Below are 27,665 nucleotides of genomic sequence, written 5' to 3'. Positions count from 1 at the left end.
GACGTAAAATTTTCAGCATGCTTGAAATTTCACGACGTACTAAACGTACCACGAAATATGACAGCGTACTTCATCATTTTTCAGCGTGCTCTTAACGTATACAGAACTTACCCATACCGTATTCGACGTGTGCCAGCATTTTAGACACATTTTTCATAGGTCGGCATACGCTGGCTAAATCGTCAAGGTGTGACTGCGTGGTTGACACTTCCAATTCTCAGGCGGTTATGATTTAAATCGGCGTGCGGCAGGTTTTTAACAGGCTACGCCACAAGTTTGACGTGGGCCGCACAACACTAAGATTGGCTGATCGGATCAAACAACACATCTCCTTGGCGATTCGAAGAAAAATTGTGAGGGTTAGAACACAACCAGTGTGAGCTTGTAGAAATATCCAGCAACCACCGGCCACTGTACCTGCTACACCTGCCATTGCACAGAACTTGGTTGCCAACCCCATCTGTGCAGACCAGTACAATGCAGATATGTTCAGGATATTGAGCCGAGGTCGGAGCTCGCTTCATTTACGTATGTTGGAAGCAACCTTCATCCTTACCACCGATCCAATACTATGTCGTCAAAGGAATTTGTACGATCTCTGTGTCTCTTTGAGCATGGAAAGATCAAGGGAAGTACGGTAACAAATGGTGAATGGACCTTTGGGGAGGCCCCTCCCCCTCTCTCCAGGATGTGGTTGTAAACGTCAGTCATCGGCAAACTCTGCTCCAGCCAATGGGAGCTCGAGATGAAGATGATGAGCCGACCAATGGGCGTTCGAATTGAACGTGACCTCATTATGGCTGAACCAATCAGCGTCTACCTTATTGAGACCTGCGTATAAAGCACACGCCTTCACTTGCTGCGATTTTTATACCGAGTGCAACACAAAAAGCTTCGGTCACTATTATGTTATGTTTATTTGTATCCATATTAAAGATCTGCAGTACCAAACATCTGTATGTATGTATGTATGTATGTATGTATGTATGTATGTATGTATGTATGTATGTATGTATGTATATATATATATAGACATTTTTGTTGCGGGCTGGAGTATCGGGTGAGAAGACCACGAGGTGGGGGAAGCTATCTCGGTTCCCACCAGATTCCCCGGAATTGTAGGCCGTCGCAAACGGATAATTCCGTGACGCGCCGGGTCGCTTAACTGACCGTGGACGCCAATAACTAAACCGTGTGACCTAGAGTCCTCCCGTCTATGGGTTAATCGGGTTGCCTAATTAATCACGTGGTTTAATTACTGGGGAACACGCCCTCCGTACGCCTTGTCCGAACCGGATCACTCTTCCGGACTGGATGCAGCCGAGTGACACTGCCAAGGACATACCGACTAAAAGGAACGGATCGTTGGGAATAAAGTTCTGGGTAGGCTAGGATTCGGACCATGCTGGATCAATGAAAGAAACCACAAAGACGAGCTGGGAACATTCCCAATAATGATTTATTTACAATGGGCGAAGAAAGGTATGTGGTACGATCAGGATTTATTGGGGTGTGTTGTGCAGAGATAGGGGAGAGAGGTGTGGTGCAGCAAATAAACAGGAAACTTACAAAAGGGGACACAGAGCAGACTTAACGCAAAATTAATAACAATAATAACTAGAACGGGCACTCATAGAGCGCATACCTTCGCCGCCACTACTTTTTTGTTCTTGGTATGAGTGTGGGGAACTGGTTTCATATGAATGGTCTTATGACACAAACCACATATCTATAATGTCATGACCCCCCCCCGACTTTCGGGGGCTACAGACTAAACAATCAACTCACGTCGTTTTGGCGAGTCTTCACTCGCAAGCTCGGTGAATACAACGTTTCAACAAGAGAAGGTAATCTCGTTTGATGCTGGTTTCATGCAAATTGAATAAGAATTGACTGAGTTATGCCGAAAACCGCATATTTTTCAAGGGCGTGACCCCCCCCCCCGACATTTTACCCCAACCAGTGACATGTGTTATGATGTCATTGTGTCACAAGATTGGGCATTAAATTCTGAACATTTTGGTGCTGGGTTTATGTAAAGCGGACAAGAATTGACCGCGTTATGACAAAAACCGCATATTTTTCAAGGTCGTGACCCCCCTGACCTTTGACCCCTAACCGGTAACAAGAGTATGGGCGTCATTGTGTCATATTGCATATCACAAGATGAGGCGTTGAATTCTGAACATTTTGGCGTTAGTTGCATGCAAATTGAATAAAAATTGACCGTGTTATCGTAAAAAGACGATTTTGACCTTTTCGTGACCTTGACCTTGACCTTTGACCCGAACGATCCCAAAATCTAATCAAATGCTTCCTGGCTAATAACCAATCATCCCACCAAATTTCATGTAATTCGGTTTAATACTTTTTGAGTTATACGAATCACAAGATTACAAATAAATAAATAAATAAATAAATACACGCCGACCAAAACATAACCTTTCGCAGAATGCGAAGGTAATGATAACGATCTTCTGCAGTCTTACTTAAACAGACAGTCGCCAACACACACACACACACACACACACACACACACACACACACACACACACACACACACACACACACACACACACACACACACACACACACACACACACACACACACACACCTCTTCATCGGGTTTTGTAACAGGAAGGGAAAAAGAGTTGAGGACACAATTTCTGTACCTTTGTGCTTGATAGCACGACGTGCCACAAATACGTTTTGAGGGGGATGCTCCATAGTGCGGCACCCGACAGCTGGCGCATTGTCTCTGGCTTCAGCAGAGCGTGCGGAGACTGTGTTCGAAATGGAGGAGCTCGAGTGGAGAAGGGGGTGGAGTCCAGAGTGCGAGGATGGCGTGACAGGCGGGACCAGGCAGGTGGGTGGGGTCGACGTCGTGTGGGCTGAGATGATGAGGCGGAGTCCAGACAGCAGGAGGCGGGTCGTGGCGGTGTCGCCGACGTGAGGCGAGAGCAGGAGAGAGGCGGAGAAAGAGAAAGAGAAAGACGGAGGGACTGCTCCAAACTTTATAGGGCCTGCCGCAGGGGGGGAGGGCCATGCTGAATCGAAACATCATCACCTGAATTGGGCGCTCCGTATTGGCCCCTACCCCTCAGTGGCCCGCCAACTTTGGCCGGAAACCACCTCACTTAGTTTCTGGCAAGGTTATCCCAAACAGCGGGAATATTCTGCTCCGACCCCACGAGATGACATGAATCGCCCACACCGAAAGTGGCACGCAAATCGTCCTGCAAAATCCCGCGGGCTGTACCCGGGCGACCGGTCGAGGGTCCCGCATGCCCGCTCGGGGGTTCGACCATCGTCGATCAATGTGCTCGCTCCGCGCGCGCCATCGTACATTCCCCGGCTCGATCGCAGCTTCACTGACCGTAGAGACGAGAAGACTTTCACCATCCGTGGAGAATCCGCCGCTGCCAGCGGGGGCCGAAGGTACATCATTATGGATAAATCCATGCACGTTTCACGAGCGGCGTACGTGTCTGCTTTCGAGCACATTCCATACAGTGCGCACAGTTCGAACATTATGCACGAAGCCAGCGCTCGCGTTAACACGACTCCACTAGTGTGTGCGCGGGGCGAACACCAATATGTGTCGGATATTGAGGTTGAAAAGGAACAAGCTGCTTCTACTCTGCACACTCATATCCTGCCCAACATGGCGTGGAGTGGTCCTTATCGGCTTCTGTACGTGTTTCGTGCAGCGTGGGCGTCGTGCTGGGTGTGTTTCCTGTGTTGTGAAAAACACTATTCGTGCAGCCTTTTAAGAAGTATTCATTCACATGCCTTTTTAATGCAACCAGCAATCTTCCCCAGATCATCAGAAGCCCGAGTCGATAATCCCGCACTGCCAAGTGCACCACATGACTCGCTACACACGGGTTTAGAGCTCACCCAGGAACGAGGATATCTGTGCAGCAGTTTCCTCACAGCGGCACCACACGCGCTGGCCTTCATGAGGCTCCACCTTACAACGAAGGTGCACGTGGCTGATTTACCTCAGGAATAATAAGACGAAAAGAGCAAGGAGGAAATGAAGGAGAAAAATATTTAAGCAACCCCAGCAAATTAGATCATTGCAACGCACTCCCTTGTTGTCTCGCGAAACAAAAGGACAGGGACTATCAACACATATAATAATGGAATAACTGTCTTGGGACACCAATCTGTTGTATGCATGTGGTTCCGAGAATCGCAACCATGTATATATGTGTATGTATATATGTAAATGCTATATAAATAAGCAACTGCTGATAGAGCATTTTTGAGGAAGTAAGACGTAAGGAAGTGAGAAATTATAAACATGAAATATTCTCAGAGACTATAAGTAAGAAAAAGTAAGAAAGTAAGAAAAATATGAGTGATGGAATAAATACATTACCTGGTGGGTTTAAAGCACAAGTATTAATAAATATACCCATCAGAGATGGGGAAATCCCCCAACATTGAAACATTTTTTTCAAGATGGCCAACCCAGTCAGCCATGCCCAAAATCAATTGGGTTCTTCCTTTTCAGGTGGTACATGTGTGACCCAAATTTCAAATCGATATGGCGAACAGTTTATGAATTATCGCACTCAAAGCTATAAATGTTGACGCCCAGCCAGCCGGACGGACGGACGGACGGACGGACGACCCGGGTGACAACAATATCCCCCTTCCGCCACGCGGCGGGGGATAAAAAATTGGGTTGCGGGTTTTAATGGGTTGAGAAGGATTTACAAGGAATTAAGGCACAGGAGGTGGCCATTCAACCCATCATGCCTGCACCACACCAATATCAGATTTAATCAAACCGTTGATACCCTTTCCCTTCGTGTACAGCCTTTTTGGCTGCAACACTGGTACTCATTTTGCCGACCTCAGAAGGATGACAGGCTGAGTCAACCCCCTGGTGTTAATTCAGGAGGAAAATGGGGCTTGAACTCAGTTACCACTTTTCACCACCATAATATATTTTACCGCCGGCGGGTTATTGCCACCTTTTTTCTAAAATTGATGAATAAATTAAGTTATTCCCAAAAAGTTAACACAAATATTTATCAGATCTCCATTTGACTAATCAATTTGGTTGAATAAATGATCATGTGAAAGGAAGGCAAAGCCCAGCCCCACAGGGGAGTAGTGTCAAAAGGGAGGTGTTTGATGCAGTCATGTGTTCCAGTTTGAAAAGGAGAAATATGAGTGAGCATAAGCGAGCAATTATTGTAATTGCAAAACGGGACACATTTCTGCGCCAAACCCTTCCTTTTGCAATGACTCTCGGATTTTAAGTGACTGGGAGAGATGTAGTTTCGGATTTTAAGGGAGAGATGTAGTTTCGCATGCAGCCTATGGCTGCTGGTTACATCATTTTTCTACAAGTGCAGCTATGCCACTGATGCAGTGCCCATGTTACCAGTAAGCTGGTACCCATTTTGCTGACCTCAGAAGGATGACAGGCTGAATCAACCAACTTGGTGTTAGTTCAACAGTAGCTTGAACTCAAGACCCGATGACCTTAAACGTTAAGCCAACTGCAAGCTGGAGAGGAGATGAAAGGATTCTGTTGAGTGCCAAATGTTGACTTCTCGAGTGGAGGAGTCAGTAAGCCATGTGTGGAGTTGGCCTTGCATGTCATAAGCAGAGTATGGAGAGTAACGCAGCATGCCAGACTGTATCGAAAGCATGATATATGTTCAGAGACGGCTCTAATCTCTTGTCTGATATTGAGGGCCTGCATCCATTGCTGGGTGAGTAGAAGCAGCATGTCCAAGGTGGAGTGACCTGGTCTGAAACCAAATTGGTGAACTGAGATGAGGTCATTTGATGTGGAAATCATGACCGTTCACCAGTCAGAAATGGAAAATTGGAAAACACCAAAGCAGTTGCTCGTAACGTGGCAAGGCCGAATCGAGTAACGACGAATACCCCGAGCGGTGTGGCAAACACAACAAGCATATAAAGGCCATTTCCCTGCTAGAACGGGGGTTAGTCTTGCGGGCCCCATGACAATCTTCTCCACTTTGCCCTATTTCCTGCATCTCCCCTTCTTAATCCCCTTACCCACATTTCTTCTTCCACCACCTTTAGCCAAGTTTTTTTCAGTCTTCCATGTCCTCTACTTCCGACTACACTCATTTCAACACTCCTCTCACCCAGTCACTTTCATCCTTCTTCAACACATGAACAAACCATCTCAGCATCCACCACAGGCTCTATTCCCATCATCTTCCGCAAGTCATCATTTGTCTTCCCCTCTCTCTCAACGACACTCCGTACATCCACCGAACCATTCGCATTTCGACCCTTTCCAGCCTTTGTTGCTGCTCTATGTTCAGTACTCACGTCTCACTCCCATAAGTCATTGTACTCCTCACACATATAGCATACACCTTTCCCTTCAGCTTCAACGACATTCCCCTCTTCGTCAGCACACCACTCAGTTCCCGAAACTTCTTCCATGCACATATCACTCAAGCAACCGTCGCAGACCCTGATCCACCTTCTCCATTCAGCATGCCTCCAAGATAGCAATATGTTTTCACACCTTCCAGCTTCATGCCATCTCCAAGATCCAACTCAACAATTCCTTCATCTGCAGCTCCCTCTATGCACATCTTACACTTGAATGTAGCTGCCACACTGGTTAATGACCCTCTCACACCACTACATTTTCAATGAACCCATTCAGCACATATTGTACACTGAATGGAGTTCACTCCGAGACCCTTCCTGCACACAGCACACCGCCACTTCCCAGTCCTTTCCACCTCACCACATGCTTTACCACTTGCCATCACCTTCGGCTTTCCGATATTCACCTTCAAACCTTTTGCCTCCATACATTCCTTCCACTTATTCATCTTCTCCTTCAGTCCATCCATACTCTCTGCAATCAACACCAGATCATCTGCATACAACAGCTACCACGGTAAATCCTCCTTTACCCTCCGAGCCAGCACCTCCATCATTACAAATAGAAGTGGACTTAGTATCGACCCCTGGTGCACTCCCACCTTCACCTCAAACTCACCACTGTTCCCATCCTTCGTCCTTACAGCTGTGCGCACTCTCTCATACATTGCCATCACTACTCTGATCAACCATTCCTCCACTCCTAACTTCCTCAATGCCCATGTCATTACTTTGCATGGAATCTCCATGTACTTCTGCAACTGCCTCCAATAAAAATCACATCTGTCGTTCCTTTTTCTGGCAAAAATCCAAACTGCATTTTGTCAATCTTAAGCTTCTTCCTTATCCTCTTCTCCAACACCCTTTCCAATACCTTCATTCCATGCTCCAATAACTTTATTGCTCTATAGGAGCCACAGTCCAGAGGGTCACCTTTCCCCTTGTACAGAGGTACAAGGGTACTCATTTCCCAATCCACTGGAATGCGGCCTTCTTTCACCACCAGATTACAGATCTCTGTCGTTCTTTTCACACCCCAACTTCCCGCTGCCTTCAACATATCTCCCACAACTCCTGTCAGCCCTCCTGCTTTTCTACTCTTCATTGCTCTTATTGCTTCCTTGACTTCCTTCTCAGTTATCTTCGTTGCTGGTCCTAAAACTGGGTTACTCTCTATGTTGCTATCCCATTCATTTTCTACATTCAACAGCCTTTCCATATATCTCTTCCATCTTCCTTTAATTTCATCTGAATTCACAATGATTTGTCCCACTTCATCCTTCAAGCAACTCACCCCGGTCACATCACACCTCTCTCGCTATCTACTTTGCAATCCTGAATTCCGCTCTCTGACCCTCTTCTGAATCCAAACGTTCTCCGAACATTTTCGAGTTTTAATGAGAGAAGGAAGTCAAGGTTCTCCGAACCTGCAGGCCTCCTGCGCCTTTGCTACCTCTTTCTTTGTAGCCTTCTTGGCTACCTTATAACTTTAATGCGCTGCATCTTCTACCACCGTACCCTTCGCCTTTTTCCATTCCTTGAGCTTCTTCCTCTTCTCTTCAATCCTCTTTCCAACTTCATCACCCCATCACCATGTTTCCGAGTGCCTCGGTGGTCCTTTTGTCCATCCACATACCTCACCAACGGCTCCCAATAGACTATCTTTCATTGACATCCAACCACTTTCAAGCTCAACCACATCATCCTCTACCATACTCAGCCTCTCTCTGAATGCCTCCTTCACTGTCGACTCTTTCAACCTCCACACCATCCTCGGTTGGTACTTCATCTGCTGAATTCTCCTCGCACCTTTCACCCTTGTATCACAGACAACCAGGTAGTGCTGTGAAACAGTCTCCTCCCTCGGGATCACCTTTGTGTCCTGGAGGTTTTCCCTATCTCACCTACGCACCATCAGGTAGTCAATGGTTGTCGTCGACCCAACTGAAATGTATGTAATAAGCTTATTATCCGCTTTCTGGAATCGAGTATTACAAATCAGGACATCAGCTCCATCAGCAAACTCCAAGATCCTTCCACCTTCTCCATTTCTCACACCATATCCATAACCCCCATGGACTCCCTCAAAACCGTCTGTACTCCTTCCAACATGTCCATTCAAATCTCCTCCAACCACAACTTCCTCATCTTTCACATTCTCCATCAACTTCTATATCGCATACCAGACATGTTCTTCTCTTCATCGCTTCGACCGACCTGCAGGGCATATGCCGAGATGACGTTCACCAATAGCTTTCTGATCAGGATTCTCACCATCATCAACCTTTCGCTCACTCCAGTCACACTCACTAAACTGTCTACAAACTCCTCAAAAAACATGACCAACAACACCATGCATGCCTTCCGGGTACCCTTGCCACATAAACTTATACTTCTATCCCTGCCTACCCTTCACCATTCTCGCACCACTTCCCTTCCATCATGTCTCCAGCACACAACATATGTCGACGTTTCTTGTGACCAATGTTTCAACCACTTCTCCTGATCTCCCTGTCATTGTCTGTACATTCCATGTCCCAAACCTCAGAAACCGATCTCCACGCGGGGCATCAGATGGTTGGTCGTCATGAATGGAAAAATTTCCTCCCTTGCTTCGATCGGGTTCCTCACCTTGAGTTTTAATGAGAGGGGTGAAGACCCCCACGGGGTACTTCGGACTGTACCCTGCCCATAAGTTGTACTCATCATGGTTTCCTTTTGAGGCGATATTTTTATGGCCGGATGCCCTTCCTGACGCCAACCCTTTTAGTCACCTCTTCCGACACGCAGGGATACGGTGTACCGAGTCTAATCAGTGTGGATGCTACACTTTTAATTGATGTCTAAACATGTACTAACGAGCTGTGAGGAAAGAGTAAGCATGAAAGATGAGAGAGTTAATGAAAATAGAAAATAATGAAAGATTACAATCAGTGTGTGCATGTTTTCAGTGGCACAATACTTATTGAAAAGTTCACAATATGTTGAAAGAAATGAAGACGTGGGAAGGCAATGTCAAACCACCCAGTGTCAACCTTGCTATGCAGCCAAAGACCTGCCTTCAGGTGGAGTATAAAATTAATAAACTCAAGCTGTTTCTCTTTTTTTCCCCCCACTCACAATTATCTACTATATAAATGGCAGTCCTTCTGTCCGTGTCTGTCTGTCTGTTTTTTGTGACGAATAAGCTCCTAGACCAGTGCACCGATCTTGATGAAACTTTACACATATATATAGAACTAACATTCAGCTCCAGGATGCGCTAAGTGGCTCTCCATAAAAATGAAAAAAAAATATATATATATATATATATATATATATATATATATATATATATATATATATATATATATATATATATATATATATAAAATAAATAAAATTTCCATTAGAAAAAAAAAATGGCTTTCGAATAGTGCGCCGGCATATTAATCATAACAAAAGGCTTTATGGTTAAATATGCTAGGGTTTTTTGAAATACAAAATGTTCGTATTCGTTGACTTTTTAAACATACACATTCTCCTCCTGTTATTTGAATTCTCGAACTGCACGCGCACGACAACAACTAACTGCTGATCGATCTGCTCATGAAAGAGCCAGGCAAGCCATAAAGGGGGTTAGGGAGACAATTGATAAAGGGAAGATAAATGATGTGAGTGAGTGAGGGCCAGCGGGCCTGTGCGTATGGAGTGAGTGAGGGCCAGCGGGCCTGTGTGTATGGAGTAAGTGAGGGCCAGCGGGCCTGTGTGTATGGAGTGAGTGAGGGCCAGCGGGTCTGTGTGTATGGAGCGAATGTGGAATGCATGGTGCGATGAGTGATTAGGGGGAGGAGTGATTCCCACCCAAGTGACCTCAGGGTCAGAGTAATGCGAGTTAGTGGGTTAGTCAAATTGACAAAAATGGAGGTCGCTTTGCTGTTGGTGCGAATGTGGGCTCGAAACCCGTTTGGAGGGGTGCAGGAGTCCTGTTGACGGGCTGGGAGCATGGCTGCGAACGGTAAGTATCACTTAGTGGGCACAAAATAGGGCAAATTTCCCGGGTATTCCCGGGTACTTCAGCTAGTCTTCTCTAATTCTCGAACTCCCTTGATGGCGTGCCTCCTATTTTTCACTTTTCTTCATCCACTTTTCAAATTTCTCAATTCTATATGTCGATACCATTTTTGTATATTCAACTTACACAGTCTATCTCTCATGAGGCATTCAGTGTGAACCTGTATTCTGACATTGCACTTCATTTTGCCTTGGTTTCTGTGATACGTTTTAAGTTTAAATAAATTCTGGAGTGATTGAATATGCGAATTCTGACGTGTTAGAAGAATTATTATTTTTTAATCATTAAGTAATATAATCTTTGTTTTGTTTGAAAAGAAAAACAGCTTGATGAGAAAACGAACACATTCCACTTCATGCACAATGAGCACAGGATCGGTGCGCCGTGCTCAATGGATACAAAAATGGATTTCAATGAAAGTTGTCACGACTCCTTGTGTAGGGAGGGACTTCATTGGAACACACACGCGCGCGTGCACACACGCACACGCACACGCGCACACACACATACACACACACACACACGTAACACTCCATAACCTTTGGATAAACTTCCCCACCACTCCCCAAAACCTTCTCTCTTGTTCCTCACTCTGTGTACCTCACCCATCTGATGCTTCCGCTCCATCCTGACAGATCTCTCAATCCAGGCTACAACTTCCAGCCCAGATATTATCTGTTTAACAGAATCCTTTCTCCAATAGGATGTCCCTCACACTATCCATGCTTATACAAGTGGTAAGCAAACTACTTCCTGCATGTGGATAATTTAAGTGTGCTGCTAAACGTGGAACACGTTGGAATTTAATGTGATTTCGAACAAAAAAACATCGACTGTGTATTGAGAATCTAAATGTCTTCGACAACACATAATTGTTCCAAAAGAGATGCCATAAGTTACAAGAAAAACAAAACAAAACAAAACAAAAAGCCTATTATTGTTTGAACATCAAGGTATTTCTTGACATGCGAGGATGTATAAAACAGTAACATACCAGACTTGGGTGTTAATCCATCATCCTGATCGTGGAGGTTGCAGACATCACTGAAACCGATTCCGTGGAAACCAGGAACATTTTCCAGCTGCACCTTTTGGAAACCATTAAACTTTTGGCCGAAACTGGAAAGTTCTCGAATAACATTCTCTAAGTTGACGAATAGACTTCCTAACAGAGAAGAGCCTGCAAGCTGGACAACCTGCGGCTTCAAAAAAGATTTCACAAATTTACAGAAGTCAGCATACATTGCAAATTTAAATTTCTCTTTGGTGAGAGAGAGGAGCTCTGTGCGCAATGAATCGGAGTCTGTACAAACTCGAAGAACCTGCTGATTCTCAATTCCAAGTATACTGATCACTGCTTGGGCTGTTTCTGCTCTCAGACCTTGTGATTGGAGCCATTCCAAGAAGTTGTCCATTTCACCGATGACCTGCCAGGGACACAATGCTCATGTTAACAAAGGAAAGGTTATACATGTTATTTTTTGCACTCAGTATTTTATCCAACCAATGTGGGGTTTTACAGCCAGATTGTTCACCCTGTGTGGGCTGGCAGGATGGCCTTGAGTTAGGCACACTTGCCACCGAGTTATCTCGCTTGGGTTTGAATCCCGACATGGCTATAAACTATCACCATGGTGTTTCACAGATAGGGAAAGGAATCAATTTGTGTGCCGTCCTTCGGATGAACGTTCAACTTAGCATCCCCTCTCATAGCATTAGTTGGTGGACATTAAAGATCCCATCTTTCTCGATGAGTCGGCGAGCTTTCACTGGCATGCTGGCCAAATTTCAAATTTCTTCTCTAATCCACAGGGGCAATACATCATCAGCATAGCAATGATGCAACCAGCAGCCACTGCAAACAAAATGAAAGAACCAAAAATGAACAAGAGCTCAAGTGAGCACAATATACACCCGAACAAGAAGGTATATACAGAATTGTGCTACGACATGGAAAACAGCATCCTGGTTGCCATGGCAACCACTTTAGACGACGAACGTATGTCGCGACACACCGTCTCCACAGTCTGTACCTATGTACCAAATATGAAACGTGAAAGTTGAAAACTTTGGGAGTTAGAGTGCGGACAGGAACGGACGGACGGAGACAGACAGACAGACAGACATAGACGGACGGATGGCCGATCGGTATCACATAATACACCCCGATGTGTGTGTGTGTGTGTGTCTATATATATATATATATATATATATATATATATATATATATATATATATATATATATATATATATATATATATATATATATATATATATATATATATATATATATATATATATATATATACATATACGGCGTATAAAAATGAAAAGAAAAAAAGAAATGAATGTGTGCCCCAACCTCCACTCTCACTCTCACTGGAAAGCATTTAATCAATGTCCATAGGGAAAAAGGTAATGCAGCAACACAAACACCATGGTTGAACAAAACGATCAGAAAAGCCATGGTTGGGAAGAACCTCATTCCTTTTCTTCATCCTCATTTTTCTTTCATGGACATCCAAGAGGATTAAATAAAAAACCTGCCAAAAGGGCAGAGGAGCAACTGAGCCAATGGCCATCCATGTCTGGTGCCAACTGCATCCGCGGACATCCTCCTGCAGTTGGTTACCTTTCCCAGGTTGGTGGCAGTATTTGTACCCCGACCACCACAAAACAAACTGTGGTGTGTGTTGTGTTGTCATCCACCAGGCGAGTCTCCTCAAGTTAATCTGAGACGTTCCTTCGGGTGGGTGTCTTTAATGTCCTCCCCCTAAGTGATGGGGATGGCCAGACGGAGGCCCCTGGATTACCAGTGGAAAGTGGATTCAGTGACGCACTGTGGCGCATGCTTCCAATGAATGAATGAATGAATGAATGAATTTCCTTCAATAAAGTGTGAGCTATAATGCGTCTAATCCGCTGGAGCCCCCACACAGAGCTGGCTCGAGATGAAATTATTGATGAGGGGGTCGAGAGGGCAAGCAGTGGTGAGGCGGTAGCGAGGGCAGGCAGTGGTGAGGGGGCAGCGAGGGCAGGCAGTGGTGAGGGGGCAGCGAGGGCAGGCAGTGGTGAGGGGCAGCGAGGGCAGGCAGTGGTGTGGGGCAGCGAGGATGGGCAGTGGTGAGGGGTAGTGAGGGTGGACAGTGGTGAGGTGGGTAGCGAGGGTGGGCAGTGGTGAGTGAGTAGCGAGGGCAGGCAGTGGTGAGGGGTAGCGAGGGTGGGCAGTGGTGAGGGGGTAGCGAGATCGGGCAGTGGTGAGGGGGTAGCGAGGGAAGGCAGTGGTGAGGGGGTAGCGAGGGTAGGCAGGGGTCAGGGGGTGGCGAGAGAGGGCAGGGGTCAAGGGGTAGCGAGAGCAGGTAGGGGTCAGGGGGTAGCGAGGGCAGTCATGGGTCAGGGGGTAGTGAGGGCAGGCAGGGAGGGGTCAGGGGGTAGCGAGGGCAGTCATGGGTCAGGGGGTAGTGAGGGCAGGCAGGGAGGGGTCAGGGGGTAGTGAAGGGGGTGGCGAGTGCATGCAGTGGTGAGGGCGTAGTCAGGGCAGCCAGTGGTGAAGGAGTGGTGAGGGTCTTGTCAGGGGATCACGTGTGATTGATGTATATTCTTCACCCCAAAACAGTCTCACGCAACCCCCAAATTTTTGCTTTATTATTATTCATTTTAAAAATTTCAACACCCTGGTGATGTCCCTGTACCTGCCCCACTTTTCTCATCCCCACATTAAATTGAGTCGTTAGCTTGACGGATTTACTTTATCTGAATAGTGGTGTCGGTGCAGCACAGACATGATAGACCAAATCTCAATTGCCACCTCCTGTGCCAAATTTTCTTGTTAATGCCCATTATATCTTCACAGAATGCTCACCCAAAGCCAGCATACCAGACAGTTGCCTGCCCCTAAATCCAGCCCTGGCCCAATCATCTCAATATAATAAGTGCATGCTATCTGTCTGTCCAATCTTGAAACACAGAAATGCTCCTTGAAGAGAAAAAAAGTTTAATAAGTTACTTCAAATTAAACCAAACCTGCAGGAAAATTTCAATTTTTTTCAATCAGATAAAAAAAAAAAAACTTTGAGCCTGGGTGGTGTATAAGGCAACAGACGTTGCATCGATCGCTCATTTTTTTTTCAATAAATATGCCACGATATCTTTTGCAGTTAAATATGATGATTTTTTTTTTAACTTTGCACAACACATCAATGTGTATCATTATATGCTGGTGTATCCATCCGTGTGTTCCGTGTGTATGTGAAACATTCCTTCCACCTGTGGAAGATGTCATCGACCACCATGTTGGTCAGGTCAAAGGGGTCTTTAGAATGATAAAAGGTCTTGAGAGAAAAGATTGGAGTGAACATGTGCTGAATATTCCAAAAGCACACTTGGTAAACCAAGCACAGCATGCTCAGTCTGAACATCATGTCATATCTCTCACTGGAGGTGTGGTTTCAGGAACGTACTCTAAAGCAGGATGAGGATCACTCATATAGTGCCAGCACGGCAGTTACAGAGGAGATGGCTGAAAGGGAAAGAAGAAAAAAACAAACAACTTAGTTGTCTTTAACCTTCCTGAATCTTCTGCAAGTACTCCCAAAGGTTTCAGGAAGCAGACAAAGTCTGTTGCAGAATTGATAGAGACAGGAACATAGAAGAAGGAATACATATAAACAAGGTCATAAGGCTGGGGGGGGGGGATTGGACAGAACAGGAACATCGGGCTGAGAGTTGCAATTGTTGAGCTAAAAGATACATCAATGGAGAACAGTCTGTCAAAGCCTGGTGTTGGCTTCACAGTTGAGGTCGCTTGCTTAAGATCTTACGGTCTTCAGTTTGAGCCCCTGTCAGCCATTTGATTAACACCAGGTGGGGTTGACTCATCTTTCCAAGGATGGCAAAATGAGTACCAGTGTACTGGTCATGAGGGCACTGCATCAGCAGCACAGCTGCACCCCCAGGAAATGATGCAACCAGCAGCCACAGGCTGTACGTGATAAGTAGCTCGCTTGGTTGGACAGCCAGTTCTAGGAAGAGTCTGGGTCATTCCATTTCGTAATGATGGAGCTCACTGTGCTCTTGGGAACTTTCAACACGCTAGCAATTGTTTTACACCCTTCCTCAGATCCATGCCTCCTCAAAATTATATCTCAGAGTTCGACGGACAGTTCCTTGGACTTCATGGTAGAGTTTCTACTCTGACATACACCGTCAACTGTGAGAACTTATATAGAAAGGTGTGTTTCTTTCTCAATCATGTCCAATCAATTAAATTGGCCACAGGTGGACTCCAATCAAGTTATCGAGACATCCCAAGTCGTAGACTTGCCCTCACCACTAACATGTCAAACAACAATGGGACATGCACTAATGATTTGCAAGATACAGCATAATCTCATGAACTGTGTGCTCATATAAATAAGCTACCAAATATTGTAAAGGAAACATTGCGAAGACTGCATTGTACTCTCATGAATATGTCACAATTTCAAAACATGTACATGTATAACTCCACCAATATTAAATGCGTTTATAATTTCACTATTAATTATTTCCCTGAAAGCTAGATATATGTAGTTAGGTAGTTGTAGCATGTTGTAAATAGTACCACTGCATTCCTCATCTTTGAAAATGTACGATTAGCCACCAGAATCAATATCCGAGGTAGTCTTGAACCTGAGCTACTGGTAAAATAACAACCGGTGGTGGCCATTTTGGAAAATAGCCGCCATTTTGGCCACAGGACAATTCTGCGATGGCCCTATAGCTAAATATCTTCCTTAGGGCATGCTCTAACAGTGTGCCAAAGCTCATGCTTGTATCATCAAAGGCACAATCCATTCCCATATCTGCCAGACGATGTAAAAAAGGGCATAAAAGTCAATTCTGTCTCTCTCCTTATCAGTGAAGCGACAGGAGGTATTTGCTAGTCTATAACAATCAATGTGTGTGTGAGTGTGAGTGTGAGTGTGAGTGGTGTCAGTGAGTGTCAGTGAGTGTCAGTGAGTGTCAGTGAGTGTCAGTGAGTGTCAGTGAGTGTCAGTGAGTGTCCTCCATAACTCCAAAACCATGAAACCGTGTGGCCCAAAGCTTTGTATACATACCAAGGGAACTCCAAGAGAGTGTGAATGAAAACTAGGTGTTGGGGTAAATTTAAACACCCCCTTGAGAAAATTTAGGGGGTGCTCATAACAAAATAAAATAAATAAACCTCACAGACGTAGCAGCACACCATCTTGGTCAGCCCTCTGTCAATCGCTGACTTAAGCCGCCATTTTGTTCGGCCTGCTCAAAAATTCCTTGCCTTAGAACCAAGATCACCTTTCACAGACGAATTAACATACTGTACATAATCAAAATCTGGCTTCAGATTTGAGGATCCAATCTCGTGGATTAAATCTGAAAATTTAAAAGAAATCAGTGATTCTTACAACTAAGCATACTTATTTGTTTATTTATTTATTTCTTTAAGAAAGGCGGTCATCCCTCCTTTTGCCGTGCCATCTTAATTCATTCCTCCACAGGATAGGGTGTCACTCTACTGGGACCTGCGATACTCATCAGAAACCCGAAGATTTGAACCATCTGTTTTTAAAATTCCCTCTTTATGATGGACCCAGATTGCATCTATTTCAAAGGATTAAAGAAGTGGGGAGCGGATGGACTTGTTGGATCTGCCGAAAATTTTCAGCCATTTGAACCATAAGCATTCCCGACTGCAAGGCAGTTCTGAGATTTTTAAAAGACAGCGGAAAATCCATATAGTATTATGGATTACAAGGAAACAAGGAAATCCAACACAGGTGGAGGCCATTCAGACAATCATGCCTGTGCGAACACCACACTTACCCATCTTACACTAGATCCAAGGAAGAAAATGCAAAAAAATGTTTTTAATTAATGAAAAAAAAAGTGTTTTTTTGGTTTTTATTTTTATTTTTTGTAGTTTTTGTAATTTTTTCTTTTCTTTTCTTCCCCTCAGGGGAAGGGGCTTTGGCTTGGGGAAAAAAAAACACATCAACCACACAACACCCCTTGACAAGACCCCCACCACAGGCACTCCGTACACATGTACACAATCACCCATCAACGCTCAAGCTACCTAAAAGTCTTATCAACATCCCCACAACTTCCAGGCACCTACCGAATTCTAATTTAAACTCATCTACCTTTTCTGCTGCCATTACCTTTCCAGGGAGGCCATTCCATGCATCAACTACTCTCTGAGTGAAAGTCCCCTGCCTTGATACCATCTTAACTCTCCTCTTCTTTACTCTCAGGCCATGGCCTCTGGTCCGACCACTGTCTACTCTGTTGAATAACTCATCTGCACCTATTTTATCTGTACCTTTTATTATCTTAAACATCTCTATCATATCGCCTCATAACCACCCCCTTTCTGATGTATAGAGCCCTGTCTCCTTCAGCCGATTCTCATAGTTGAGTCTCGCTATGCCCAGAATCAATCTAGTAGCCCTGCGCTGAACCCTCTATTTGGCATCTATGATCTTCCAGAACTGTGGTGACCAGTACTGCACACAATCTTCGAGATGTGGCCCTCACTAAATTCCTGCACAGTGTTAATACCACTTCTTTTGATTTACAATTGATCCCCTCTCTGAATCCAACCGAAAACCCGATTTGCTCTACCGGCAACTGCCTGGCACTGTGCTGCCCGCTTACCTCCCAAATATATTACCGCCCCCAGATCCTTCTCCTGTGTGACGCACTCCAAAATTACCCCTTGTATCCTGTTGGTTCACGAAAAAATATTTTCACGAAAAATATAAGTGACCACTATATTCGTTATTGTTGTGTGTCTGTCTGTCTGTTCTTCTGTCCCGAGCATAGCTCCGTGGGTTTTGATCCGATCCTGATGAAATTTTGGTGGGAGGTTTATATCATGATCAAGTTGTGTTTTCCTGAAATGGGTGTGGTCCACCCATTATGGGCGGAGCCACGCCCCAAAAACATGTGTTTTTATGGGGTAGCCGATTTCAATTTGCATCTTCTCCTAGGGGTTTTGTCGAATCTGACAGGGGTTTCGGTATTTGGTTAGCCCAATGGCACCTGCATAGCCCCACGGAGCTCGATTTTTCATTTTCTTCCCAAGGTCAAGGTCACAAGGTCACAAACTTAGAAAATTGCGATTTTGACATAAAAAAAATTTCTTCTCCGAGGGGTTTGTCGAATCTGGCAGGGGTTTCAGTATTTGGTTAGCCCAATGGCACCTGCATAGCCCCACGGAGCTCAATTTTTCATTTCAGTCCCAAGGTCAACGTCACAAGGTCAACGTCACAAGGTCATGAACTTATAAAAATTCGAATTTTGACATAAAAATCAGACGACCGCTCAAACTTTGAGAGCTCGGATGACAATATTTTTTATGCCTAATCTTGAGGTCATTCCCCACCAAAAGTCTTCAAACCATTTTTCTCTATCTCGAACACCTTGCCCGTGGCGCCCCCTTCAAGTTTGTTTTTACGCTGATTTCATCAAAGTATGGATAATCCGAGGAGTGCAAAATGCCATATAGCCTATATGATGTTATATTGTTCCTGGAATGTTCCAGAGGAAGTTTTGCACCAAAGCTCATAATCCTTGACCTTTGACCTTTAAAGTTCACAAAGGTCAAATTTTCAAAGTTGTGGGAATCGAACCGTGTTTTCGACCTTCTTCGACGAACTAACTCCATTAAGCTATAGCACGTATCCAGTTTCCTTATTTTAATGTCCACAACATTGTTTTGGGACCTTTAAAGGTTATGCAAAAGTCAAATTTTTAAAGTTGTTGAACGAAACCGGGTTTTCGGCATTTTGCAGCTAATAATAACCTGTCACTCATACCACATCATGTTGATCATTTTTATAGCTTGGTCGAACATTATCACATTGTCTCATCCTTGACTTCTGAAACAATCTACATCGTCAAATACCGCTCGTGAACCATCGTCGTCTTCAGACTTGTAATCTCTATTTTCATTATTGTTTCCAATCCCCAACACCTTACACTTGCTCAGGGTTAAAATCCATCTGCCAAAGTTTTGCCCAATCTATGCAAGTATCAATACTTTAATGAATCTAATCACCACCCCCTCTGCTATCCACCTTACCTCCAAGGTTTGTGTCATCTGCGAATTTGGAAAGCTTACTCTTTACCCCACTATCCAAATCGTTGATGTAAATAATGAATCGTAATGGTCCGAGTACTGATCCCTGAGGTACCCCGATACTTACACCCTCCCAGCAAGAAATTCTCCCACTCACAACCACTCTTTGCTTCCTACCACTAAGCCAGTTTGCAATCCAATTAGCTAACTGACGAGCTACTCCACAAGCCCTCACTTCGGCTAACAACATCCGACATGGTACCTTATCAAATGTTTTTTTAAAGTCTAGATATGCTATGTCCACTGACTTTCCATCATCCACCCAATGAGACACTGCTTCATGCAGTGTTAGACACTGCTTCAATTAGACACTCTAAAAGATTTGCTCAACAGGAACTGCCTTTGTAAAACCCATGCTGACGACCTTCAATTAGTTTGTATTTGATTAAATGGTTCCTCATCTTTTTTTTTGTATACCTTGTCAAGGCTCATATGAGCGCGAACACACAAGGCACAGCAAGGGGGCATGAGACAAGAGGGGTGGGAGTGGGAAGGACAAAACAGTGGGGAACAGAGACAATAGATCTGTGGAAGGGAGAGGGATGGGGGGCAGGGAACATGTGGTATACAAGATGGACATTTCAGGGACTTTCAGGAAGGAAAGCAGGAAATTTGAAGGAGGTGGGTTTGGGGTGGATTAACGGGGAAGAAAAGATCGAGGATTTGGATGGGGGATGAGAGGTGGTGGTGAACAGCTGTTTTGAAGGCCTGGAGGGAAGAATTGGATTGAACAGAGTGAGGGAGTTTATTTCAAAGGTGGGGAAAAAGAGGAATGAAAGGGTGAAAGTGAGCAGTGATTCGTGATTTTGGTAGTATTACCAGAAGGGGGTTGTTGGCGGACCTTCAGCGCCCTGCGGAAGTATGGTGGGGACAAATCGCAGACAAAGCAGGGGGGCGAGACTGGAGAGGAGACGGTAGAAGACAGAAAGACCACCGACGTGCCTGTGGTGAGAGAGTGAGAGACCCAAAGAGACTCAGCCGCATCGCGGGAGATACCAATGATCCAAAATGCCTTGGTTTACACAGCGTGAAGCCGAGAAAGGTGGGAGGCAGGAGCACCAGCCCAGAGTGGAGAGCAGTACTCAATCAGGCTGTGGACGAAAGCTTTGTATGTGGTCAGGAGCTCAGGTGGGCCGAGGAAGGACTTTGCATGATGGAGGATTCCCAGTCGGTAACTGGCTTTGGAGGCCAGGTTGGAAATGTGGCTTTCCCAGGAAAGATCATGGCAGATAGTGAAACCCAGAAAATTGAAAGAAAGGACTTCTTCCACAGGCTTGTTGAGAAAGTAGAGGGGTGGTTTTCCAAACGGTCCTTTCGGAAAGACAAAGTGAGAGTGTGAGATTTGTCCGGATTGTAAAACATTCCACGTGTTGGACCAGTTTGTGATTTTATCCAGATCTGCAGTGAGTGAAGAAGCTACTGCTTGCCGGTCTGAGTGATGACAGATGGTACGGTATCAGGTGGAGTCATCAGCAAAGAGATAAAGAGGATTTTCCAGAGAGTCAGAGAGATCATTAATGAAAACCAGAAAAAGAACAGGGCCCACAACGCTACCTTGAGGAACTCAGCCTGGACAGGAAGAGGGGATGAAAGAACTCCATTTGGGGCCACACGTTGGCTGGGACAGGAGAGGAAGTCTGTGAGCCATGAATGGAGATGGCCTTGGATACCATGGGAAGAGAGTTTGGTGAGTAGGGCAGGGTGCCAGACCGATGGAGGCAGGGCAGTGGGTGCAGAGCGACACGGGGTGGGGTCGGGATACGTTGTGGTAGGGCTCCACGGGGTTGTTGGTGAATCACTTTCTCTCTGAGTTCTCGAATTCCGGAATGATTTCCCTGTGGATCCAATTGACCTGAGATGGAATGTCCGTGGAAGGTTAACGAGGAATGTTACATTTTAGACCCACACGATGTTTATGAGTTTTTGGATTATGAATCAGGTTTTTCATTTCCATTCGGGTTCTGAACGTTGAATATCCCACGGAACAGGTAAAGTAGGTAATCGTACCTCGTCCCCTTGTTACACCTCCTCATGTAGATATCAAATTGGATTTACAAGTTAATAATAAAAGGCTTCTGGTAGTTTTGTAGTTAAAAGGAAGAATGAGGTTTAATCCTCGTTGTCGGAAGTTTAGTGACGATGTGATATAAAACAATGTGGTGAATAAAACAAAACGAGTTAAAATCACCTCATTAAATCAACAATCAAACACCTCAACAAACATTCAATAAAAACTCCTTTAACTTTCCTTCATTTCCATCATCAAGGAACAGAAAATTATTTTATATTTAAATTAACGGTTCACGGATCTTTCTCAGTGTTGTTTGTGACTCACCAATTTTGTCGACAATTAATTAATTTTTCAAACACTTCAGCTCTGGTGGTCAATCAATCAGTCGCATCTTTCCGGAGAGCCAATCAACGCGCGGGATGGTAAAAAGGGTCGAGGGCTCACGGGAGGGTTTTTTTTTTTTTTTTTGTGCCGACATATTGGAAGCAGCTCGTGTGTTTTCACGGACAAAGCCTTTGTCGTCCCCATTCATGAGTCACTCAACACGTCATTATTTTTTTTTCCCTCGTGACTTTTGGTTTGATTCATCAAGATTATTGAGCGAATCGATTTCGTTTGGTTGATTAAACAACCACGACTACAATGAACGAGTTTTCCTCTTCTGCTTACCATTTTCGACGCCATCCTCAAGCCGTGGCGGCTCAGCGCGACTGAACCTCTTTCTTCACCAACCGCTGGAGACGACGACGACGACGGAGCAATCAGCTGGACTTCATCGACAACACGTCATTGCATTGTTCAGGTGAGTGAGATTTCTCTTGTGCTTTAAGCAGCATCATCTTAACGAGAATACAAAACGGAAATAATCACCTCAGTGTTAAATAACAATACCGAAAATACCTCTTGCGATCAGTTCCGCCCCGACCACGAGGACCTGCGCTCGAGTTCCGGTACAAGGTTTACGGGAAGATCAACCCGGAAGTTATTCATCGTCGTCGTCGTCGTCGTCCTTCTTTTTCTTCCTCCTCATAATCGTTTTTATTTTGTCCTTTAAATCACTGATCTCAACAATTGGTGTCCTTTTGCCCGATTCAAAGTTGTTCGTTTTACCTGTCCAATTGCGTTCTGGTACACTTTCTGGGTTCGGGTGATTTACCTTACGTGACATCACATCTGTACCACAGAACTGAAAATATATAGAATGCTCATAGCCCGTGAATAGTGTAGCCGCCGTGAGCTTGTGGTCACGTGGCCGGCGCCATCTTGGTCAGCATGACTTGACTGACTCACTTCGTTGATCGAGCTCGTTTTGAACGCGTCCCAGATCGAATAAGCTCGAATGAGCTAAGATCCTCGTCCTCTTAATGATGACGTCATCAAAACGAATATGACGTCATTGTGATGACGTCATATTCGGGTTTGCAATAAAATTATCTGTGCTAATGCCCGGCTTGATTCCCGCAAACAAAATTCAAACAGCTTGCCCAGTTTCGGAGATAATGGTATAGGCGATTTCCATTAGCGGCGATATTATGACGTCAACTTTTTTTCTCGGAATTTCCAAAATTGGAGATGGTTACTGCCTGCGCGTGGGCTTTCTGCATATACATGGCAAGTTTCACGAAGATCCGATGAAAACTCTGGGTTGTGAAACAAAAAATGTCAAAAAATAGGAATGACGAGATAAAAATTGATATGACGTCACAGTGATGGATACACTGTGCTAATGCGCTGTTATTCATCTCTGCTAATGTGCTGTTTGATTCCCGCAAACAGGATTCAAAAAGCTTAAAAATTCAATAAAAATAGATATGACGTCACAGTGATGGATACACTGTGCTAATGCGCTGTTATTCATCTCTGCTAATGCGCTGTTTGATTCCCGCAAACAGGATTCAAAAAGCTTAAAAATTCAATAAAAATTGATATGACGTCACAGTGATGGATACACTGTGCTAATGCGCTGTTATTCATCTCTGCTAATGTGCTGTTCGATTCCCGCAAACAGGATTCAAAAAGCTTGCCCAGTTTCGGAGATAATTTTTTAGGCAATTTCCATTAGCGGAGATATTTTGATGTCACAACATTTTTTTTCTCAGAGGAATTTTCAAAATCGGAGATGGTTACTGTCCGTGCAGGGTATTTTTACATATATATGCCAAGTTTCAGAAAAGTTTCGATGAAAACTGTAGGCTGTGAAACAAACTAGTTTCGGAGATAATGGTATCGGCGATATTATGACGTCAACTTTTTTCTCGGAAGAATTTCCAAAATCGGAGATGGTTACTGCCTGCGCTTGGGCTGTCTGCATATACATGGCAAGTTTCACGAAGATCCGATGAAAACTCTGGGTTGTGAAACAAAAAATGACAAAAAATAGGAATAATGTCATAAAAATTGATATGTCATAGTGATGTATCATATGTGCGGTAATTAATCTCTGCTAATGCCCTGTTCGATTCCCGCAAACAGAATTCAAAAAGCTTGCCTAGTTTCGGAGATAATTTTTAGGCGATTTCCATTAGTGGAGATATTTTGACGTCACAACTTTTTTTCTGGGAGGAATTTTCAAAATCTGATGTGGTTACTGTCTGCGCAGGGTATTTTTACATATGTATGCCAAGTTTCAGGAAGTTTCGATGAAAACTGTAGGCTGTGAAACAAAAAAGTCCACAAGAAGAAGATGAAGAACAACAACGTCAGTAAGACTTAGAGATCCTCCACGAGGATCTAAAAAGTCCAATGTTGAAACACCATTTTATGCGGGAATAAACTGCTCCAATGGTTACAGGAGGGTTGTGGGAGGACGTTTTACAGGTATTTCTATTTGTTGATGAACAGGAATAGTGTAGTTTTACTCTGAAATATCACTGCGGTATTAGGGTGGTCCAAAAAAGTCGAAAAAAAATAGAATGTTGCTCCACAAGCTTAAAATTATTCTATGATCCAATAACGCGCATAAATTTTGTAGCTTGATCGGAGGTGATTTAGACGTCGCTCCATATGACGACTCTAAGAAATGACCGCACCGACATTGAATTCACTACCATTTCGAAAATATGACCCAAAACAAGATTTATCATTACTAGAGTAACTAATCCGACTCATTTCGATATTTTCTAATCTATAATTAATTTGTCGTCCGTCTAAACATTTCTTAGAGTAAATCGACCCCATAGAGTTCGAAAATGCACTCCCTTTCCACCTCAGACATCCAGAAGTACCCGTAATCGTACCTGACCATACCCTAATTTAACCAACTCATGAAACTAAAAGTCGTCATATGGAGCGACCTCTAAATCACCTCCAATGAACTTAAATTTTTTATGCGCGTTACTGAATCATAGTGGAATAATTTAAGTCTTGTGGAGACAACATCTGAATTTTTTTTTTTTTTTTTGCTGTTTTTGGACCACCCTACTGCGGTATCACGACTTCTCATTCTGCGTTCATCACATGAACCCTGATAGTACAGGCATTTTAGCAGAAATATTTCGTCAACCTCCCACAAATTGCAACAAAAGCAAACTTAACAGATTTTGATTCCTGGATATGTCCTCAGTGACAAAAAAAGTCCTAATGGATCCTCCGGGGGGGGGGGGGGGAAGTCCTGAAATCATGGAAATCCAATATGGCCGCCACCCGGCTTCAGGGAAAATGGGAAAATTGTAAAGATTGATATTTTAATATGTAAATATATGTTTTTCTGCATTCTAATTATTTCTAGTTATGGTCAGTATATTGATATACAAGAATATAATTATTAAAAAGTGAAATGTATTGAGGGTAAAATAAAAAGTTATAGCTTTTTTGTCCAAAAATGTCAATTTTTTGTCCCGAAAACAACAATATTTACCTGATACTAATTTTGGCTCCTGGACCAAAAAAAAAAAAAAGAAACGTGAAGACACAAGATGAAATCAAGTCTATGGCAATACAATATAATTATGTAAATCATTGAAACATGACAAAATTCACTATTTCACTCAGGGCAATCACATCTGCCTGACGAAGGTTTCGAAATGAAAATGAAAATTCGCATTAAACTCAGAAACTACAACAGTTATAGACTTACTATACATGTTGAGAAAAATCAAGCGTATTAAAGTTAGAACTTGACAGTGTCGTCATCATCCTCATCATTGTCACATGGAGTGTTTGTGCAGCCAGAGCCCCTGCAGTTTCCACAAGCTGGAGTGCACTCAATGTTGTGCTTCTTGCATGTGCTACATTCACATTCATGTGCTACATACATGTGCTACATGGTGCTACATTCAGCCTGGCAGTTGCACCTAATGACACGTAACATCTTTTCAGGAGCTGGAGCTATTGATGTCTGAAGTGGCACAAAACCCTCGTCACACATCTGCCAACCCCAGTCTGTGGAAGAAGTATGCAAGTCTGACGTCTTGAAACGAATCAAAGACCACCTTCAGAAGCATGCCGAGTCTGCAAAGATATCTTCGAGAACTTCAGCGTTCTGGGTTCAGTATATGGACATTGGACATGCTAGACATTCTACGCAAATACATCCGGGCAGAGCGCACTGGGAACTGGGCACTACATCTACAGGCCATCCAGGAAATGCTGCCTTACCTGGCAGCCTCGGGCCACAACCTGTATGCCAAATCTGTGAGGGTGTATCTGCAGCAGATGTCCAACCTCAAAACTCAAAATCCCAATGTCCAACAACGTTTTGATGAGGGGTTCCATGTGGTTCGACGAAGTGATCGCCTGTGGGCAGGTCTTTCATCTGACCTGATCATCGAACAAGTTCTGATGAGAAGTTTGAAGACCAGCGGGGGGTGCACACGAGGGCGAGGAATGACGGAGCAACAACGGCTGGTATGGCTACTATCAATGCCTGCCTATGCAGAAATAAACCAGGCAATGCAGGAGCTCATAGGTGTGAACTACAACACTGGAGAGCAGAAGAAGGACATGACCAACGCAAGACAATCTCGTGACTGGAAGGACACACTATCAGCTCTTCAGTATTTACAGGAATGGAATCCGTTCAGTAGTGATCCACGTCTGAGGAATATTGCCACTGGAGTTCATGCACACCCCACCGTCAACGTCGATACAGCACATGCTGTAGGAGCCAAAATATTGAAATCTATCAATGGGAAAACACCTGCCCAGTACACATTTAAGAGGAAAGACCAAGTTATCACCCTCGGCATGAAGTCCTCTGTCAAGATTGATGGAGAGCAAGTCCAGGTTGACCCACAACTCCTCTTCCAGAGACTGATCACTGTTGCACAGACAGCAGAAGAACTGGAGTCGGCCTTCAAATATGAACTGTGCAGCTATCCACCAGCCCTCTTTGATTCCTCTCTTCAGCTCCGAGAAGCACACAAGCTGATGCCATCTTCGATCTTCTCGGATCCGATGTCCCAGACGATATCCCCAATGATGGGCAACAGTATGTTTTGGATGGTGGGGCACTTGTTCAACACATTCCATGGTCTCGTGGATCTACATACAGAGACATATGCCACCAGTACACTGATTATGTAACGAAGAAGTACGGAGATGCCAGTCGTGTTTGATGGTTATGAGAGTACCAACACGAAGGACATGACACACCAGAGACGGTCTAAAGGGAATGCTGGCACGACTGTGACATTTACAGCTGACATGCGTCTCACAATGAAGAAGGAACAGTTTCTTGCCAATAGGCAGAATAAACAGCGATTCATTTTTATGTTGAGTGAAGAGCTTCAGAAGAAGAACTGTGAGATACACCATGCCTCAGGGGATGCTGATCTCCTGATTGTACTGAAGGTCGTGCAGTCTGCTACTGTCACCAACACTGTGTTAGTTGGTGATGACACAGACCTCCTCGTCCTCCTATGCTACCATGCAAGCTTAGAATCCCATTACCTCTTCTTTTGTCCCGAGCCAAAGAAGAACACGAAGAAGCCTCACATCTGGAACATCAAGGCTACAAAGAAAATGATTGGTACAGACATATGCAAGCACATACTGTTTCTACATGCAGTTATTGGGTGCGACACGACATCTCGT

The 27,665-nt window shown here is 44.3% G+C and overlaps 1 protein-coding gene, 1 long non-coding RNA gene and 2 pseudogenes across 4 annotated transcripts in view; 2 read left to right on the top strand and 2 right to left on the bottom strand.

Annotated features, from left to right (window-relative positions):
* LOC147021213 (uncharacterized) overlaps positions 1-8,680 on the bottom strand; it is a 16,814-nt pseudogene extending 8,134 nt beyond the window's left edge.
* The window catches only part of LOC147021212 (uncharacterized), a 56,107-nt pseudogene extending 33,550 nt beyond the window's left edge, over positions 1-22,557 (bottom strand). Inside the window, exons 1-2 of the transcript XR_015061328.1 lie at positions 22,302-22,557; positions 11,452-11,884 (exon numbers count right to left, since the gene is read on the bottom strand). The product of XR_015061328.1 is annotated as an uncharacterized LOC147021212 (transcript). The remainder of the gene's footprint in view (positions 1-11,451; positions 11,885-22,301) is intronic.
* LOC147021206 (uncharacterized) overlaps positions 1-27,665 on the top strand; it is a 777,227-nt gene that overhangs the window by 178,991 nt on the left and 570,571 nt on the right. The gene's annotated exons all lie outside the window — the stretch shown is intronic.
* Positions 22,186-27,665, top strand: part of LOC147021211 (uncharacterized) — a 115,389-nt gene continuing 109,909 nt past the window's right edge. For both annotated transcript variants that reach the window (XM_085893693.1, XM_085893694.1), the window contains exon 1: positions 22,186-22,434. The gene's annotated coding sequence lies outside the window, so the exon portion shown is untranslated. The remainder of the gene's footprint in view (positions 22,435-27,665) is intronic.

This window comes from Eptatretus burgeri, chromosome 8, assembly GCF_056783735.1.
Source record: "Eptatretus burgeri isolate ZD-2024b chromosome 8, Ebu_testis_v1, whole genome shotgun sequence".
Classification (NCBI taxonomy): Eukaryota; Metazoa; Chordata; class Myxini; order Myxiniformes; family Myxinidae; genus Eptatretus; species Eptatretus burgeri.
This window is presented reverse-complemented; position numbering and strand designations above follow the sequence as displayed.